Source organism: Acromyrmex echinatior, chromosome 4, assembly GCF_024713525.1.
Source record: "Acromyrmex echinatior isolate Ae372 chromosome 4, ASM2471352v2, whole genome shotgun sequence".
Lineage (NCBI taxonomy): Eukaryota > Metazoa > Arthropoda > Insecta > Hymenoptera > Formicidae > Acromyrmex > Acromyrmex echinatior.
The window spans coordinates 6,043,191-6,066,048 of NC_141855.1; the positions used below are offsets into that span (position 1 = coordinate 6,043,191).

At 32.4% G+C, this 22,858-nt stretch overlaps 1 pseudogene; it reads left to right on the plus strand.

Annotated features, from left to right (window-relative positions):
- Positions 1-1,200: 1,200 nt before the first annotated feature.
- Positions 1,201-22,299, plus strand: LOC147909890 (uncharacterized; annotated as a pseudogene).
- Positions 22,300-22,858: the final 559 nt, after the last annotated feature.

The following is a 22,858-nucleotide window of genomic DNA, read 5'->3' on the forward strand; positions in this document are numbered from 1 at the left end:
TGTCATTCCCAATATCGATGATTTCGATCAAAACGCTATTTCCATTTTGTTACGCGTCAATAACGAGGAATCATCTTAAAGCTTCATCGAAAATTGGAAACAAAATCAGGGACAGAAATAAAACGCCAGAAATAAAGAGAGAGGTCTAAAGAGAGAGGGGAAAGAAGTGTCGTGTAATTAACTCTTAAATTCTCTATAACAAAATTTTAGATTGAAGGCTCATGGAGTTATCACGAATCTTTCGTGATATCGATTTTCTAGATGTAATAGAGTAGACCAGGTCACTTAGGAGAGAACCTATTCGCACGGTATAACATACGTGTAGCACATAACAGCCGCACACAGACATAGAGACTATTAACTAAATGAAGGTGTCACATAATGTATTCCTAGAATCTCACCCGGACTTCCTGATGTTTCGGTAAAACGCCAAACGATAAATTAAATGGATTACCGAGTATATCACGCGAAACAAAAAAAAACACCACTGATATTATAAATGCACAAGTTGCAATTTTTGACGCAATTTCACGCGCGAGAAAGAAATAAAAACGAATCAACAATCGCAATAATTTTTAATAGAAGAACGGAAAAACAATGCGGAAAGCATCAACGTAAAATGCCGCACCTTTTCAAAAATTTTACGTCAGATAAAAAAATGCAACGAAATTAACCGAGTAACGAAATTTTAATATTATTCGAAATAAACATGATTCTCCGCTTGCAAGTAATTCCAGCACGTATTGATAAAAATAATTAATAGCTATTCTTAAATGGATTATAATCTCTTGCAAGTATAATGATTGAACACGGCTATTTCAAACAATGCAAGTTTACGTAGCGCAAATGAATAAATAAAGTTGTTCATTGCAACGATATGTAACACTCGAGTTTGCATAACAACACGAGCAGCACTCGCCGTTGAAATATATAAATTTCCAATTACGTGGTTTTCACGGTTTTACATTTCCGGCCGTGACAACGAGTTTATAAATTTCCGCATCAGTTTTTCTGACTCGAACGAACGTATTTAATCGATATTCTTGTTTGCACGTTAAGAGCAACTGTAGCCACAACGGCGGGGACTGGTTTGTCGCAGGCGAAAATTTACATTTCATGCAAATCAAAATTCGTACTGCGTCGTCCGAGGCCGTTTTTGGAAGGAACGAGCGAAAGAAAAAGAACATTACGCGAAAGGTCATGGGGAGGAAGGGCTTCATTGTGAAGGGTAAGAAAATAGAGAATAACGGCGATTACGGTTCTAACTTCTATCTTCTTAGGTGATAGCATTGCCTTCACGACATTTTCCGTCACCTTTTTGTTGCCAAGTAGTTCATCAAATCCACGATCCCTGGAATCATTCTATACGAATAAGATAATTTATTAACCACTGGGAAATTAATTTCAAACATTTGCGACTGCCTAGAATTTTCGCGTGCGTTGTACAAAATGTTTTGTGCTTGTCGTGCCTTTTATTTGCAAACTTTATAATTATTTCAATCTTAATTTTTCCTCGGAAATATCAAATCATAGTTTTTAAATTATAAATAAAAATGTACACGGCTTTTTATTCTGTTTATTGAATCATCTTTCATTCTCTTTTTAAAAATCTTATTATCTTAATTTAACGGATTTTATTTTTTTAACATGAAGCTTTAAGTAAGAATTGGTTATAAAAACATCTTAAATTGAATATATTCAAAGTTAAATGTCAAAGGTATATATAGTTAATTAATATAATATGTAACATGTTGTGTGTATTATTAATAATGATACATAATTAATAATAATGCGTTGTACCTGATTAAATTTTCTCTTGCCAGGTTACAATTAATCTCCTAAATTTAAATTATGTAAATTATCATGCGCGGAATTCTGTTTCGAGTTTAACTAGAATTCTATTCCGAGTTTCTTATTTCACTTGCTATAAGCGCGTTCTTAGAAAGATTTCTCTGAATGTCAGAACATTCTAAATGTCAGAAAGAACTCAACTTTTTGTACAAATGTATTGCTTTATTAAACTGCATTTTAATACCATGATGTATTACGTAATGTAAAAAGTATTTACGACATTGTAGCTTTCACATAAATGTAAACAAATAGATATATGAGAATTTCGAAAACTAAATTTCAATTAAAAGAGCCATGATTTATATTATAAATTCATATTTTATCGTAATGTCGATTCTTGAGGGGAGACGCATTATAAAATACGAGGAACATTTTCTAATATTAAAGATATGTAATATTTAACACTTTAACCTTTTCAAGCACGGATATATCAATATAAATATATCTTTTAAAAATTTAAGAGATATAAGTTTTCACTCCGGTTTTCTTTCTTAACAATTCTCTCTCTCTCTTTCTCCCCCTCCCCCTCTCCCTCTCTGTGTGTGCATGTATAATATGTATGTGTGATATTTTAAATTATTTAATTTAATTGATTGTAGATTTAAATTAAAAATTTCAAAGTTCACAACGATTGATTCAATGTAGTTGCTCAAAGTTTGAAAAATTTGTATTTTATATAAAATATATTGCAGCAAAAGTTTCATTTAATGACTGATACTTAAGGATCTATTCTGTAACGTTACAGTCCTTTAATATCAAGATTTTGGGGGGGGGGGGGGTTTCTGACATTAAATTCAACACAATTCATAAATTTTTAAAATATTAAAGCGGATCAATAATCATAAAGAGTCATTAGATTCACGCCAAATTTGATACTCGGGGTTTTTTGGGACGCTGATTTTAAATATAATATAAAAATACAAAAATTAAAAATCCAATTTGGTAGACTAATATTGCAAAAAATAAAACTAATTTACCAAAAATTATTAAATTAAAAACTGTGAACTGTTGTTTCCGTTTCATATAATCAATTTTTTGCATTTTCAGCTATATTTCACTTACCATTTTTTATATTTCAATTTTTACTTCAGATGTCTCCTAAAACCTTCCGAATACTCGATTTCAAGAAACGTGGCCTATTTTTGCATTTTTAATACGCCACGTCGGATCCGCCATTTTGAATTTTGAAAATTTCATAAATCTGATTCTATTCATAATTAGTAACCCTCAAAACTTCCTGTATACCAACTTTCAAGGAATTCATGTAAAGGATAAATGTAAAAGTTTATCGTGCGATGTAAAAACCACTAGTTACGCGCGCAAAAGTTTATGTTACTAAAAATAGTTGAAAATCTCTCGAAATATCCTCGTAACAATGTAATGTACAGGGAATGCATTTCATAGTATACTTTCTTATAAATGATAAAAAACCTGGCAGCTCTAACAATCTGGGAAAGAATTTCAATAACATGCTCCGCACAGTCCCTGCGGATATTCTGAAAAAGTCAAGCAAATTGCTAGCTGGATGTATATCCAGACCGATATGGAACGCGTTTCGAGTTCTCGTATATGCACTGGCATACACGAAACCCCCGTAGCGATCGTATTTTCAACGAGAGTACATCCACATACGTATACTATATTCGAGTATCTGATTGATAAATCCGATCCATCGAGCGGAAGGTCCTTGCAGATTGTGGGCGACGAAATCTCGATTACATATGACACAAAGACATATTTTTTTATCCTATGACAACATTTAAAATTGACTGATAGATTTAACAAATTGGATCAAGACAATAAAGTCGATAATACTTTTCTAGCGTCTACATTAACAAAAACACGCACAGTCGCTCTTTCCTTTACCACGATAAAAAATTGGAAAAGTTAACGTCGAATATCAGAGTGATTCATCCTGGGCAAATATCACTCCGAATAAACTAATGAGAAAAAAACCGTAACTGTATTTCGGGCAGAAAAAGTTCGTCATAAAAAACCAACTAGTAGGATTTTGATTCGGTATACTTTTTTAATGGTGTATTTTTAGACGAAAGCTAAAATGCTAATCATCCTGCATCTCCTTTTCTGCTTACCTCTAAAATCCGCCCCTGCACAATGTATAATTAAACGTTTCAAAGCTGCATCATAACGATAACTATTTTATCACTGTATGCTATAATTTCTGTATACGATGATAATAATACGTGTTGAGACGATTATATACTATCGGTTAAATTATGTACAATCGCCTTTTTCGTTAGCGTAAGAAAATCGTTTCGCCTAATTATTTCACTATTATTTTACAATTAATAATTAAATTAAAAGCGACATTTTTCAATAAATTATTCCCAATTATCTCATTACTAATAAAATAACAATTACAAGGAATAACGATGATAGTAGTTGTTAAAAATCTTCGTTCCCGATAATTACTGTTTTATTAATAATGTACAACTAATAATTTTGCAATATTGCATGTAGTATAATTTACAATCTAAGTAAAAATGTTTAACTTTCCATTTTATCCTTCCTCCTTTTCCACTTATTATTTAGTTTCAATTAATTTCAAATTATTTATGATGATTTACATTTGACAAACATACTTTGAACTGTTAACATCGTCGGGTACTCTCAGAGTATCTAATTATACGTAAATTATATCTTAATTTTAGAATTTTATTGTTAATGATGCGTTTATTTCTTACAAGAATATTAGAGTTTTACACTTATTGAAGATACAAATGAAACAAATTTTTATATTTATGTGTGGACATAATAAACAGGTTATTATTCATAGATTACGTGTATTTATAGAATGATCACTAACTGTAATATCACATTGAAATCAAGAGATTCAGAGCTGTTTAATATAATAAATAAATAAAAAACAACTTAGAAGATAAGCTACATCTGTTAACAGGAACAAACCGACCGTTTTCCGAACCGAATGTTTAACTGCATACGTAGAATAGTTTAGGCTGATTTTATTTTATACATCCACTAGTTCAATTAAATTATACTAAGAATGGTCCAATAATTACAATACAAACATTTATTTATTATTGAATAATATATATAATTTACACACAAAGAACTAATATCGGCTTGTATTGGCAATTACCTTCTCATTCGTATCTACAGTCTTATTTCTATATTGTTTAACTTTAAATTTAAAATCACAACATATAAATATAAAATCATACATATAAATACGATAAAATAAAAAAAATATCCTACAAATAACAAGCTACAAATAAGCAAAATATCAAATACTTGACAGAAGATACATCGTGTGTGTTGAATTAAAAATCAAGAAACTGATAATAAACTAATTATGATTATTTGTCCGTTTAATTTTTTTGTTAAACTGATTATGGTGAAAGTATCTACTTAAATCCTTTTCTCATAAAAGTTTTCAAGTTTTAGCTATATATTTGATATTTAACATCCTGTTGTTCTTTATCGTATTATTCCTTATCAAACATTTACCAATTTTAAAATTCTAGTTTACTTTTCATAAAACGACACTCAGACGGTCATATCGAAATTTATAAATATATATTGGCTTGATTCCTTCTCTAACACAATGACAGAGAACAGGATTAGGGGAGGTTTTGACGGTATTGATTTCCCGGGACCTCGCACCATCTGCAACTCAAACTCAAGCCCTTCATCTGAGACGCCCTCATATGCCCGAGGCACGACGTGTAAAGTCGCGTTACAAAGTGTCCCCGATTAGCGTTTATAGTTGGAGTACGCTGTAATAAAGATTTACGCGACAAGAGCACCGAAGCTGCGCTCCTATATACTCGTGCGATGTTCCGTAACACATCGATTTAAAAAAAAAGAGAAAGAAAAAACCTCGCTGCTCATCGACGCTGAGATAGGAAGAAAAAAATATCGTCACAAGGAGAGGAGAAGAATTCTGCGCCTTTGGAGGAGAGTGTGATCTGGAAATAATAGTTTCTATCGGTACAGTAGATAAATTAGTTATAAAAGTTAAATTCGTATGTCGCATTTAAAAATGTATAAAATGTATAATGATTTATAATTATTGTTGAGATGTATAATTATTGTTGAGAATTTACGAGATTATGCTAAATAATCTGCGACCTTATGAAATCGGTCTTTATATGATGCGGTAGTTAAATCACGAAGGATGTATGCAGAATGCAACAGAAATCGTTCGTTTGCATCGAAACGGAAGAGTCATAAACAAATATAACACAGTTTTATATTTTATTACAATTGATGTTATTTAAATTTTATTAAACACATAAATTATACTGAAAATTTTACATTAAACTTTTATTTACTGCTTACAGATTTATAGACTTTCTATAAAAGTAGCACGACAAAATAATTAGGGGAAAGCAAAATTGATTCAAAATTTGTCAAGGAATCCATAATAATGGCAAGTGCATCGTTTCTGGGGCACTCTGTTTATGTAGCATTTAAAAAGGTAAAAAACGCGTAGAAAACTATTTTTACGGACACACTACATACGTCGACGCGACATTTTTTTTATCTCAACGCCTTCGACTATGTAGCCCTTCGACCGCATAAATAATCGGAGCAACACAGGCGTTAAGGAAAATCGTTGCGCTGAGAATGAAAATAGCCGTGGTTATAAATAAATTCTTATAATACAACATTCTCTCTCTCTCTCTCTCTCTCTCTCTCTCTCTCTCTCTCTCTCTCTCTCTCTCTCTCTCTCTCTCTCTCTCTCCTCTCTCGTTGTTTTTACTTGACCCCGTGCGGAATTATTTCGGTGTCTGTCCGATTTTCTCTCATCGCGACGCGACGAGCAAACTACATAGACCACCTATCGAGAGCGTCCTTCCAAACCCGATACCAGAATAGGACGGACAACGTTATGTAAGCCCCAAGTGCACACAATAAGCTATACGCATTGCATGTACAGATCGCGAGTGAGCTGCGATCGAGTCGCGAGCGGAAACGTCTCGAGCGGTGTCTCGACATGAAAGCTACGAAAGCTGACCTCAGGAGAGGGGCCTCTCTCCTTTTTCATTTTTATTTTTATACGTAATCAATAGTTGTTCGATCGAGTCGGAGGTACATTTCCGTGCTGCGATTTCGTGAACGTTCGAGAAGGTGAGTGAGAAAGGAAGAGAGATAGAGAGAGAGAGAGAGAGAGAGAGAGAGAAAGGAGAAAAAGAGATAAATAGATAATACTGTTTATTAATATTCTAAGACAAACCCTCTGAGAATATAGAAAAAAAAAGAAAAATGAAAGCAAAGGAATTAAAAGCATAAAATAACAAAAATGATACAACAAATAATAATACAAATGAAAGAGATATATATATATATATATATATATATATATATATATATATAATGGCGTTTATTTTTAATATTCTAGAACAAGCTCTCTAAGAATATAGAAAAAAAAATGAAGAATGAAAGCAAAGAAAGAAATATATGAAATAATAAAAAGAAAAAGAGGAACAGAAAAATAAAAAAAAGGAAAAAGAGGGGGGGAGAGAGATAAAGACATTTTTAATATTTTAGGATAAGCCTTCTAAGAATATAAAAAAAAATAAAAAACAAAGATATTGCGATTTTGTTGCAATCAAGATGTATATGATTTAGTTTGTATTAAAAATGACTCATATTTAAGGTCGAAACTCATATTTGTTTTATGTAATAAATTTCAATTAATACACAAATATCCAGTGTATGGTCCTTAAAGGCATTATATTCTATTGTTTTATATACATTTAGGACCTTTCGGTGATTTAATTTAAAAAACAAATAATGAAATCAAAGGAATCAAAAATATGAAATAATAAATGAGAGAGAGAGAGAGAGAGAGAGAGAGAGAGAGAGAGAGAGTCGATACAACCACGTGATCGTAGGCAGAGTGCGCGGGGTAGTAGATAGGTCCTCATCGAGGATCGCAGGTGCCACTTATAAATAACCAATTTATTTATCATACTCTCGGCAGAGGCGCTCGGCACGATTATGATCGCAGAAGCGAACCACGACAATATCGATCTTATTGATGTGCTCGATCGAGGGTAAATTCGAAGCGCGAAACACCGAGTAAGATTGAAAAGAGGTTTTTTGGTGTTACACCGGATATTTATAGGGAACGTTAGATAGTCGATACTGGGAGACAGATAACTACACGGCCTCGCGCGTCCCGCGAAAGGTCGGCGCTGATAAAGCGCCGATAAACAAGCTGCGCTCGTGCATCTTTTACAACGTGTATAAACGTTGTGTTAAAAATTTGACATGCAGGATAATGGAATATTTTTATTCACATAGGTGATGAGTGATGACATTTGTGACAACGTAAATTCTAGCGCCAATAGCGTGGGTGTTATCATCAATTTTTCGCTACGGTGCTTTACAAACCTATTAAAATATCTGATGTTTAGTGCGATTTTCGCATAGTTAAAAATAAACTTGCGGATTTTCGATCGCTACAATTTAAATACGATTTTATCATGACTAACAATTACAATGCAGATATTATACGTTTGAAGGTCACAGTCTTGCAGTTGAGTAAGGAAGTTTAAAAAAAAAGCACATATCAAGAGCATGGTTAAAAAATAATAATATTAAAATAATAATAGTAATAAAAATACGACGCTATAAATAAAATTGAATTGAAAAAAATTGAAGTTTCGGGACATTCTCAGAATATTATAATTCCTAAGAACGTGCTCGGAACATCCTTTGGATAAAGTGTATTGTATGGATACTATAATCTCATATATATATATATTATCTCATTCAAACTTGGTATACTATCTCACTTTATAATCTTAATTAAGATTACAGAGTGAGACAATATAAAGTTATTAGAGTAAGATTATAGGAAAACAGTATCTCTAAATTTCTTGGAGTGAAATCTTATTCCAAAAGTGTTAAAATACTGCCACTATTAAAAAAGTGTGAAAACATTTGCATTCTTGAATAAGAGTGATAGATTTTTACTCTTTTTTTTTTAGAATGAGATTTCACTCTTTTGTAATAAGATTTTTTTGCTTTGGAGTGAATCTTAATCAAAAAAAGAGTGAAAATCTGCTACTCTTATTCAAGAGTATAAATGTTTTTACTCTTTTTTAATGTGACAATATTTTCATTCTTTTGAAGTGAGATTTCACTCCAAGAAATTTAGAAAGTGCTAATTGTGCTGAACAAATTAGACAACTTAATCATATTATTCCAAACCTGGAATAATAATACTACAATAATATTAACCTCAAATTTCGGAACTCTCTGTGTGTATTTATATGTATACATATATATGTATGTATAGGTTTTTAATGACTAAAATTTCGCGCGCTCAGTGTGAAGGTTTCCTCGAACTGCATGCCTTTAATAATAACCAAATTTAGCACCTTCACACCATCTTGCCATTCCTAACCACGGAAAATTCTAGCCCCGTCATTCATACTTTTTAAACTATTCCCATTTAAAAACTATTATAGCTTCAACATTTTCAAATTGGATTTTGTCTTAAAATGTTACAAAGAATTTATCTTTAAAACATTTATCGTCAGTTCTAACCTCTGGAACATCATGTAGATATATATGTATATCTCATAGAATTTTAACAAAATCGGCTAAATTCTGTTAATTATATAGGATCTCTAGTAATTATTAAATTCGAATGATTCGCACAGCGAGTCTGATCGTTGCAGGACTCATTGGCGGAGAAACACTGAGACGATACCTGTCGTACGCCAATTAGATCAATGGCGTACAATGCCAAGAATACGCGGCGCACGTAACGTGACGTGACGGTGCCCAGTAAAATCCGTACACGCGCGCTGCTTGTAAGGGCAGATAAATAAATGATGGGCAATCACGGACACGCGGAGTATACCATCGACAATAAAATTCGCGCGGGCGCGCGAACGGGTCAAAGGAGAGTGAATGGGGCCTACTCTCGGGGTGGGCACCACGAAACTGTGTATTGGGAACGAGGACGTGAATCGAAAGGGAAGAAGAACACCGAAGCGTGAGGGTACAGCTCGAGATTGCAGGTCACGGCTCGCTCGTCTTCCTCGACGGCGGCGTGCACGCCCGCGCGGAACGGCACGGGTCGATCGGTGGAATCGCGGGCGGCGAAGTCCGAGAATGAAGCTCGTGCATGCGGCAGCAACGTAGGTGGGACAAGGCGGGAGGGCAAGATCACGAAGACGAAGGGCGAAACAATCCGGTGGAGCCAACCTACGTGCTTCCGCCGGTTCTCCGCTGGCTGCACTTCCACTTGCTCGCCGCTACATTTATGTCTGTTCATTACCGTCAGTCACCGTTGAAATAACTAGAGATGGAATCACCGCGACGGTGGCAAAGATATACAAGATTCTCATGAAAATAGATTTGTTAGATAATCGCGATAATTGTGACATTTAACAGGCACAAACATTCTGATACTAATATTAATAATTGGTCCAAGGCGAAACAAAGTTGATTACATCAATTGACAAAAGATGGCTATTCATTCTTAACTGACGTGAAGAAATCATTAATCTCGGAAATATTTTTATTATGTCTTTTCGATGTTTAGACTCTCAAACCTATTTTTAATTAAAATTAATAATAAAACTAAAAGTAAGTATTGTATTGATCCTTATTTAAAGCATGTTAATAGACTTCGATAATCGTTGAAAAATTTGATATATCATTATTTTCATGATTATTATATTTACGACAGCAGAGTCGGGATGCTGTAACCCGAGAAACTTTTGTTGGACCCACGACGAAAGTTAAAAAGGTTATTTTACTGATGTAAATATTTTACTCAATCTGAAATACCAACCAACTTTTCAACCAACTTTTTGAAACCTAATTTATTCAAGCAAAATTATTAAATTAAACATTTCTTGCCGATAATACCAACTACAAAGAAAAAACAATTTTGTCAAAGTATCTACAAATTTAGATATACACATTGGAAAATAATTTTGACAATCAAAATAATTACTTAAAAATATCAATGCTGCTCAAAAAGTTTTGATATTCTAGCAACTAGTTGAGAGTCTTATGTAATTATTTTTAAAAAATTATTTTCATATCTGTATCTCATTAAATTTTTAAATATTTCAGCAAAACTGTCCTTTCCGCGTAGTCCAAGTTCTAAACGTCTGTTAAACATGAGAACTTCGATGACGATAATTATGACACTTGACAGACACATCGTTACAAAAATTTTCTGATGATAATATTAAAAATCGATAATCGATCTAAAGTAAAGATTATTCAATTCTAATACATCGTAAATTATTTTGACAAAAGATAATCATCAATATGTTGTCATAAATCATTTGTTCAATCTGAAACAGTTCAATTTTGAGATCTAATTTATTTCGGACAAAACTATGTCATGCAAATCAAATGTTCTTTTGTCGATAACATCAGATAAACATGTCCGAATTCTAAATTTGTATTTTTAAATTGAAATTATTTCTCTTGATTTATTATAAAGAGATAATAATGAAAGGAAGAAGTGGCTGTTTGCCATAAAACCTTGAGCCATAAGAAGGAGAAGCTGCTTTCCTTTGAGAGATATTCTTGCGTTGGATTCTATCGCTTAGATGAATTTCTGTTGACAGATGTTCGTTTGAAATTTACGTTTAGATATCCGTTGATTGATGCGCCAGTCGACCTTGCAAATCTCTTCTAAGGTTTTAAATTCAAAGAAGAAACGAGGGAATGCGAAACGAATATAAATCACGCCATAAAACGGAGGTAATTTTGTGAACCTTTTAGTGGCTTCGAGTGTGTCTAGATTCGTTGGGGCGTGGATACGCGGGTAGGAAAAAAAATTAGGTCGCCGCTTTGCGTCCGCGTCGCATCGGCACAATTATATTCAGATCCAACAAAAGTTTCTCGGGTTACAGCATCCCAACTCTGCTGTCGTAAATGTAATAATCATGAAAATAATGATAATATATCGGTATATAATAAGATATATTGTATTTAGATTCTGAAAATTCCAATAATGTTAAAGTCTCATTACGGTAAAAAAAACAAATAATTATTTATTTATAAAAATTATCAAAATAATGCTGCTGCAGGTGTTTAAAGTTCGGTGTAATAAAGTATAATTTTAAAAGCGGATTAAACGGAGTTCTTCCTTATGCAGCATTATTCTTCTTTATAAAACGCAACAGCACGTTATTGCAGAGGATAGTATTATAGCACGTTACACACGACTGACACAGGCTAAATCAATGAACTCGGCTGTAATGATTAGCGAAATGTCGCTGCATGTACAAGCGAGTACACATACGCTCATGGTCCACCGGACATTCGTAGCTATTGGAGATATCCGGTAACGTCCTTGGCCCGATAAACGGAAGCTCATTTATCCGGACAACCGCGAGTACATTCCTGATATAACTAAACAAAGACACGCAATTCTCGGCTAGAGATCTAGATTCTCTTAATCTTTCTCCCAGCCCGCAGGATAAATCTCGTTATCACATTTTATTTTGTTTCGGTATAAAAGATATTGATTACCACACGTAGATCCTTTCGATAATTATTAGCATACAATTCATCACATAATTTTAAACGAGACCTACCGTCTGATCAGACACTGAATTACGTAAGACATCATTATACGCGATATCATTAATTCTTCAGTGCCACTCTTTGATATATTCAGTTTTTCTTTAAAAAAAAAATGATTTTTTTCGAAACTTCTGTTTACTTTATTATTTATAACTTTTTTTATTAATAACAAATATTTGTTTACTGCCGTTTTCTTTAACGTCTGACATTTAAATTTAAAAAAATACTTTAATTAAAAAAATAAATTTAACAAAAATTTATTACAAATACCGATATAATGTATCGATGTAATATATTACCGTCTGTTTGTGACGCAATAAAAACTTCGCCGAGAAAAATTGCCATGCCACCAAATGGACAAATACGAAACCAGTATAAACAGAAAGTGAGGTAGAGGGAGAGGAAGTGAGAAAAATGAAAGAGCGACAGGACGGAATCTAAAAGAACGACGTGGAAAAATCAGGAGCTCGTGTCTTTTCATTCTCGTTTCGACAGCAACGACGAGAGCAGTGAAAACGCTTTTTCAGAAGCCCGTTGGGAGCGTGTCCATGGTAGTCGGCGCACAACAAAATCGCGTTTGTCGTATCTCCCGAGAGACAATGGGAACCAAATAGATTGTCAAATGATAACTGGACCACATGTGATTTCTCGTTCACAGCGTTGGCGCTTGCCAAAGTATCCGAATATTTAATTAGCACACTCGTAATACTGTAAACAGATGCAAATGGAGCTGACGTCAGAGGAATAAGTACATCAGGATAAAATAGCATTGAATTGCATTAACTGAAATATGTTTAATAAATTGTATGTAAAGAGATAGAAAGACAAAAAATTCATACATCTACATGAAAAAACCGGTTTTGCTAAAAAATATATATAAAATATATAAAAATTTAACTAAATATGGATCTAAAAATAACTTTGTTGGACTAAAAATTAATGTATAAAGCCACGAGGCTGATTGATGAAATGTCAAAACTTTTTGCTTATTATGCTTGAGCGACCTACATAATAATTTTGATAGTCTAACAAAATTATTTTCAAATTTATGTTTAATTAAATTTTTAGATACTTCAACAAAATCGTCCTTTTCCTCTAAGAATTAATACATTCAGAAATATGGTACACGGAATTTAAAATATTCTATTTCGCGAACAGAGTTTGTTAGCCGTCTTCGCATTATGAAAATGTACAAGAAATTTATATGAAATAAGGAGATTTAGACTTATTTCTGATATTCATGAATTTATGAGAAGAAAGACGGAAATTTTAATGTTCTTCCAGGACGTACAAAAGCTCCGTCTTGGAGATCCTTTTGTCAAATTTTTCAACTTTTCCTCTGTCGAGAACGAAATATCTAAATACTCGAAACTACATGTCACGAACTAGTTTAATAATCTGGATCATGAAGAAGCAAGAAACTGCTTGTTCTTCTTACGGAAAATCATATCCGTTTCATGCTCCATGTGATTTTACGCCTACATGAAGTGCGCTCCAGCATAAACTAGTCACCTCAAAGGCGAGCGCAATGCAAAGTGTCTTCGAGTGCTTGGTGTAATATATAAAAAAATGCGCGACGTAAAGAAAAAAAAGCTAATTGAAATATGTTGGACCTCTTCTCCTCTCTCTCTCTCTCTCTCTCTCTCTCTCTCTCTCTCTCTCTCTCTCTCTCTCTGTCTCTCTCTCTCTCTCTCTCTCTCTCTCTCTGCATTCAAGAGACCATTGAAAAAGAAAATTCGATATCGCGATTTTACGATGTACATTTGTAATGAGCGAGTCATCACGGAGTAATTTGCATGAGCTAATATTATCTGTCCGAAGCACATCATCACGATTACACGCGCAAGTCCGTTTGCGGACGGAAAAGGAAGCTTCTTTAAGGCCACGGTGTATTCGATGCTTCGAATAAGATAGCATGATCACTCGTCCACACCCGGATGTAGATAGCGCGTCGAATTTCGATATTATCGCGATGCGGCAAGTTTGAAGGTAATTCAGTGGTGACGCTTCCGTTTTTGTATACCTATATTATCGAGTTTATCTGGTTTTGTTAAAATTGTATCTCACTCGGGCGCTTATCAGGTTACGGCATTTAAAGCATTTTACACATGAATTGTTCAACTCTAAAAAATAGGAATTTAACATTATGAGTGTTGAATATAATTCTCATTATTGATGTTAATGTAAACAGCAAAATGATATGAGAGAGAATTTATTATAACACCAGTTTTAAATCCATATCCATAATGTTAAATTAATGACAGGTGAAAATTATACAAACACCGCATTGTATTAAATCCACAGCATATTGGTGTTTATAGTAAAGTTCATATCAATATCAACACAGTAATAGTTATATAAATACCACTTTGTTAAATTCTGATGTTTTTTCTTAAGTATTTGATTAGTAAATAACCTTCCCAAACTAGTAGATCCAGGTATACTTCCTATTATTACTAGTAATTATTCATCTTTGGAATCAGCATAGAGAGATAACAAAACCGAAAGATGGCAATATAATTTTTCATTGTGTCATTTGAATAACAATTGAATAAAGTCAATTTTCTATGCCGAACGAAATAAGAAGTTAATAATAAGATTGGAATTAAGATGTACCTTAAGATTACCTTGTTAAAACTACGCGAGATAAAAGACGTGATTTCGATATCAGAGACAGACAAAGGGCAGAAGATGGCTGCCAAGTGACGAGAAAATGGACCAAAGCGGCTCGCGGGTAATAATGAGGCACAAACATTAAGCGCAAGAACGCCTCGGGCATCGCCAAAGGCCCCCTCTTAGCACACTTAATAAATACGTTTATCGCTTCAGTGACTCCCGTCCATCGGCTGAGTGGATCCAGTGACGTCACTGGCGCTCCTCTAACGTCATGTCACGATAAAACAAAACGGTCGCAGAACCACAGCGAAGATATTGACCAGTGTCCACGCGCGGTCGCGACTTATTCTTCCTTCCTTCACTCTGACAACGTATTCTCGGTGTCACTTGTACCTCCGCTCCGCTAGCAAGCTTACCTCTCAAACAAAAATTCTCGACAAAATGCGCCGCAGCGAGACTTAGATCAGTCCAATGCGGTCCAATGATACATTATCGGCGTTCAGGAACGCTACGTTAGATTCACCTGTACCAAGTTATCGTTGCGCTGATGTGTATCAACTAATTAAGATGCACTTGTTCAAAACAAGAGTCACAGACTCAATGAATGTGATAAGATAAAAATGAGATATTGTGTTAAGATATTGATAAGATGTTATCAAATATAATGTCCCTGTCTAATAAAGATATTAATCTCCCACTAAAAGATCAAGATATATTGATAAGATGAGATAGAGGACAGTGAGGACTTTATTTATGTTTTATACTCGATCTTTGATTTATTGTTTGTACAGTCGAAATGCAAAACCGATATATTCTTATGACAAATTCTTATCACAAAATAATGTGCAGCTCACTAAACATCAACTACAAGTGATGTAACATCGACGTTAGAATTTCATACTCTTTCATACTCGTACTTATGTAAGATACGTGTCGAAATTATGACAATTATGTTATTTTTAACTTGAGTTTACTAGAAGGTGTATCTCAACCGCAAGACGTTCGTGACATTGAATTTCCGTAGAACGTTCTCATGATTATCTTCACGTTTCGCGCTTCCGCGTTGTTCGAGGTTACCACACGGAGAATTTATTTCAATTGTTATTAGTTATGCCACACGTGTTGTAATGATTTTAAATTAGTATCTCGGAAAGGACAGAGATTAATTACTTGCAGTCATTCGAAGTCACGGCGACCGAACCAGGAACAGATAATCGGCCGGAATTGTAAAATCGCGATCACGAGGCAAGCGCACTGATTGAAAGAAAAACTTCCGATCGTAATTGCATTTTCTCTTTGGCAGTTTTCAATTTGCATTCCGTCGGTTTATGGGATTATCTGTTCATCTTTCGCGGGCCGTTCGTACCTATTGTTGACCAGATGCATCTAACCGAGCACGTCGGGCACTGTATTCAGTGACCCACATACAGTTTACGAGCCATCCATAGAAAATTCCATATTCCGATAAAGTGACGAATGTAGACCCCAAACCGCACACACGCATATACACGGTGATAACGCTTGGCCATCCTGTTTTTTCGCGGCGGTATATCACTTTGTTTTTAAAATACGGACGTAAATTCGACGGGAAGGATAGAGGAAAGACTCAAAGCCTGATACGTCACATTCAATAGATTGGAGAATGATCGCCGTTGGCAAAAAAAGTATTGCGACATTCTGTGGACAAACGCATCGTATTTTAGTGATCGAGACGGAAGAACCTCAATACAATGGCAATCACCGCAAAATTGGAAATGACCTTTGAGAATATGGCCCAACATACGGCCGAAGACATTAACAAATCATAATGATTTGTGTACGAATAATATTGCACGTATTATGACACGGAATTCAATAAATCGTTTATAATAATGAATTTAATATGTATTTATTTATTCAATTTTAATACAATACATTCATAATACTGAATTTCAATTTGCGTAAAAAACTCAATTTATAATACAATCGTTTATCAAAGAAACATTGCAAGAAAGAAATTTTTAACTTGTGCATTTTTATTTTTCATTGCACAGTGGAACTCTGTAATGTCCAAAATTTTGAGTGACATATTACCTATCCCTCCAAAACTTGCATCTTGATTAATCTAAAAAATTTGTCAGCTCTCTAAAAATATTCCAAAAATATATAATATTATTATCAACTTATATTGGAATAAACATTAATATCTAGTGTCGGCTCTTATAGGCATTATTAATTATAAATTTATTTTATTAGAATCATTAGTTTCTTAATTTGTTTGGAAAATACTCTTTGTGTGTATATATATATATATATATATATATATATATATATATATACATATATACATTTATTATTATTTACACATTTTTTTGTAATTAAAATTCATTCTTAAAAGTCATTTTTCACTTAGATAAAAAAACTATAAGTTATATACGCGAATGTTTCTGTTTACGTTTTTGTTGGCAGAGTAAACATAACTGTAATTTCTCAAGGGAAGAGCGCGAATATATATGTCAAACATATTGCGTCGATATTACATAAAATGATTATATCATTATCTGCACGATCAAATGTACATGGCAAACTAATTACAAGTCTGTGGACAAAATGAAAACCTCATAGTAAACTTTATTTAAAGATTTCAATATTGAACTTTAAATGCGCAATTAAATTATTAATACACACTGAGAATATTAAGTAAATAATTATATAGCAAAATAAATAATATTTAAAAATAAATTGTAATTTAAAAAATTAAAATAAAATAAATACGATAAAAAAAGAAAAAAAAACAAATACATGTGGTAAACAAAACCTGAAACCACGTTAACGATGCGAAAAAGTTAAACGATAGCGATATCCAGGAAATCGCAGACGAAAGGAAAAAAGAATAAAAGATTTATGGCGTGGTAACTCAGCTAGAAAAAAATCAAAAAATTCGAGGCAAATAGAATTTTTCAATTTCGACCTTCGATCAATTTTCCACATGTGCATAAAAGAGAGAGAGAAAAAGAGAGAATCTTGGAATTAATGTGGATTTGAGTGTTACGCAAGAATGACGATGCAGATCAAGGATGAACGCATTCAACCGGTTCAACACATTCATGAAATTTATGAATCGCGATAAGGTCTATAATCCTTTTAAGGACAAAGTCAATGCTCCAAATACTCTGATTCAAAATAAACGATTTAAAATAAATGATTTAAAGATTCAGAGAATGAATACTTTAATGTAAATTATATTTAAGATTGCAATATTTTGTTTCAACGACGTGCTGATTAATTTTTAATTATGCAAGTGAGGACTTAGCACTCGTTTTATTTTCTAGAATATCTACATCAATGTTTCCAGCGGATAGACAAACAACTTTATCGCAGTAATTATATTTTACAACGACACATGCGTTCACATCTTTTATAGAATGTAATGTTCAGTTATGATGTTTCTCTTTTTAAATATAAGAACTATTTTTAAAAGCGTACTTGGAAAAAACAGTTTTGTTAAAGCATCTAAAAATTTAGCTAGATACAGTTCTGAAAATAATTTCGTTAGACCATCAAAATAATTATATATAGAACGCTAAATATAAATGACAATGCTGCAAAGTTTTAATATTCTAGCAACCAGTTGAGTGTCCTACATTATTTTGATCTCTAAATAAAATTTCCTTTTCGAAATTTTCTTTCTATATTTAGAAAAATTTTTTTATAGATCAATGTAGTCAAAAGAATGGCAAAAAACCAGTAATGTACCAAAGAACTTTAATTTAAATTAAATCATAAAATTCGTATAACAATTATAATTGACAAAAACAAACGTTTCGATTCCGCTCGAGCCATTTTCAATGTTTTCGTAATATTTAAACATCACTATAAACCAATAATATACATGGTATTGCAAAACTCATTATAATTTATAATTCCGTATTCTTCATTTCGTATAGTACGCTGCGAGTAATTTATATCGAAAATCAAAGTAATCAGAAAACAATATTCTTGTCAGTAATATCGGTAAATGTATTGAGAGTTCATTAAAAAAAAGAGAGAAAAAACGCAGATAGATGATAATTCATATCGTGGATACAATATCTTGATTTTTTTAATTGAAGCAAATTTGCAAAAGTAACGAACATCTAACTTCCACGACGTCAGATAACGCAATTCGAAGTTAGATGTTCATTACTTTTGCAAATTTGCTTCAATTAAAAAAGCCAACATATTATATCACGATATGGATTACCATCTATCTTTGTTTTTTTCTTTAATTTCTTTTTTTTAATAGACTCTCAACACATTTACCGATATTACTGAACAAGAATATTGTTTTCTGACTATTTTGATTTTTGATATAAATGACTCGCAGCGTACTACACGAAATGAAGAATGCAGGATTATAAATTATAATGAGTTTTGCAATACCATGTATATTGTTGGTTTATAGCGATGTTTAAATATTACGAAAACATTGAAAATGACTCAAGCGGAGTCAAAACGTTTGTTTTTGTCAATTATAATTGTTATACAAATTTTATTATTTAATTTAAATTAAAGTTCTTTGCTACATTACTGGCTCTTTGCCCTTCTTTTGACTACATTTTTTTATACTTACAGAGCCTTATTATTATTTATTAATTTTTTTATGGACACACACACACACACACAGAGAGAGAACAGAACCATTCTTTTCATGCGTAAATATATTCTATTTAGATAATGTTTATGAATAGTCATTTCGGATTTAACACGAGAAAAAAATGTTAACATCTTTAAACTGTCTTATCCTTGAAGAAGCTTAGTATCTTAATTGAGTTAAATCGTCAAACGTGCACATATGCGCGAAGCTACAAATAGTATTTCAGTTATCAGCAAGGTCAGCCAACGTTTAAATACTTCATTGTCATAATATCTACACTTCGAAATTCTTGTTAACAAACCAATTAATTTCGCAGATTAGTCTTGTAAATAAATTCAAGAAAAATATACAGATATATTTGATAAATCTAAAGCGATTTTTAACTGAAATTTTTTTATCCATAATAAATTCATAATAAATCAATACTTAAAAATAATATGCGTAATATATATATATATATATATATATATTAGGTGTTGGAATTAATTCGTAGCGTTTTACAAGTGATGAGAAGTACTTTCATTAATGTATTTTTTAATGCTCATGTGAAATAAATAACATTCTTTCATTAAAAACGCTACGAATTAATTCCAACACCTAATATATATATAGTTTTATTAATTTGCATTTATAAAATAGATTTATTTTTTTATTTTTAATCACGCTGTTTATTTTTATACTAAGATTATTATTCTGTGTTGTTATAATTTTTTTTTACAATTTTTATACTTAATACAAATAAAATAAATGTATGTTTACACCTTCTTCTGTTTTATATATTAGGTGTTGGAATTAATTCGTAGCGTTTTACAAGTGATGGGAAGTACTTTCATTAATGTATTTTTTAATGCTCATGTGAAATAAATAACATTCTTTCATTAAAAAACGCTACGAATTAATTCCAACACCTAATATATATATATATATATATATATATATATATAAAATATATATATGTATAATTTATTATCTGTATAAATAATTTTTCTATCTCTCTCCGTTTCTCTCTCTCTCTCTCTCTCATTCAAGATTTTTTAATGAAAAAAAATTTTGTAAATTTTCCAAGCAATATATCAAACTAGATAGATATTTTTATAATTAAAAAAAGATCAAATTACATTGACAAAATAAAAACATACAAGCATATGTTTTATTTTTGAAAACGTTTACGAAATTTATAAACGATAGTGTCTAATCTAAGAACAAAGATCTACAGGATCAAGATTTCTGCGGAAATGAAACAGACAAAATTATTGTTTATATTCTGAACGAAATATATTGTACGAGACACATCCATTATATGAAATGTCAACGTTCTTGTATTGTCCTCGAATGATTTTAGAACTTTAATTGATTTAAATCACTATGCCAGTAATTTTGAAACTATCAACCAGGACTTAAAAAAAAATAATTTTACAAGGCTCTTGTATGAATTGCAAATATTCAACTTCAATCTTTAAACACAGTCAAGTATTTAAATAAGATATACATATACTAAGATATATATATTGTTTTTTTATATATGCAAGAACAAGTGCGTAATAAATTATATATAAAAAAATTATACGTGAAATAATAAATCATACATAAAATATGAGACAGTATAACCGAATCGACTACTTTGCATACAACATGCACTTGCATAGCAAGCAAAAAAGAAAGATCGGAAAAATAAATGTCACATTCAGTATAATATTGAAGCTCCTTTAAAATGAAGACTGCATCTCGTATTTTAATACTTATAATCAGATGTCTGTAGCCCGAAGTACAGAAACTATAGATTATATTAAGATATCTCGAAAATGTACTTATAAAAGAATTACTACCGAGTTGTAATTTTTTATAATTTCATTACATAATATGACGTTTCTGTCGAGCATAATAAAAAAGTATTCCTTTTTTCTATTAATATTTTTTTAATTTGATATCTTTTAATATAACATCTTAGTTAATATTTTTACTAAATTAAAGTCACTTCATTATACAAAAATGTAACACGTAAATGAAATTTTTAACACTATATAAATAAAGAAGACACATTACACAAGAAGCTTATATTTTTTTTCTTGCATTTTCTAAAAGTACCTACATGTAGCCACGTTACAAAGATCGAGTTGCAACTGCGTTGCGCACAACAAGCTTCCTCTCTCTAGCTCGGCTAAGTTATACGACACTAACGAAGTGCCTTACAATGAAAATGAGACAGAGAAGCTAAAAGACGCAAAAGACTTCAGTAAGCGTTCCGCTTCGTGTATCGGGAATGCGAAGTCTTCTATAAACGCCAAGTTAAAGAAACGGAAAAGAAGCGCGCGTATCCGCCTTATACTCGAGTCGCGGAAACCAATCCTATCTTCCACGCAAAGACCGGTCGAGAGATCTTGACGGAGAGAAAATCACGGACATATCCTTTTCTTCGTTCAGTTGCACGAAGTGCTAGGCGAGCGATTCGCTTCGGTAGATACGCTTCATCGATTGAATCTACCGTATTTGATAACATTTATATCTGATTGCAGCTCGCGTCTCGAATAGCAACTTTCTTGGGAAATCGACGACGGATCGGTGTGTAATTCGACGTCGCTTTGGCGAACGTCGAGCGTCTGGCTCGATGTAGCAATTATTGGTGTCCGCGGCCTCAACGGAGACACTAACTTAATTGAAAAATTAGTTTAGGGAGCCCGACTCACGCTCGCGTTCCCGGGAATGGGAGGAGCTCGAGAAAATTACATCTCGCGTTATAATCGAAGCATTCGAGGAATACCGAGAGCGCGATGATAATGAATATTTTATACTTCACGAGATATAAGCAGGTACTGCATGCCAAACACACGAAAAAAACTGATATTACTAAAGTATATAAAAATTTAACTAAATATAAATCTAAAAGTAATTTTGTTGGACTATCAAAATTATTATGTAGGACGTTCAAGCACGATGAGCAATGTTGCAAAAAGTTTTGACATGAGTCTAGCAATCAGCTTGAGAGTGATCTACATAATAATTTTAATAATCCAACAAAATTATAATGCAGCGTCGCATTGGCGACAAAATTATTTTCAGATCTATACCTAGTTAAATTTTAAAGTACTTTAATAAACTGTTCTTTCCGTGCAAAATATAAAATATAAAATTTTAAAAGGAAGGATATAATGGAATATAATTTTAAGAAAGCAATATAAGAGGAAATATTCATATTGTATAAAAATTATTTGAAAAATT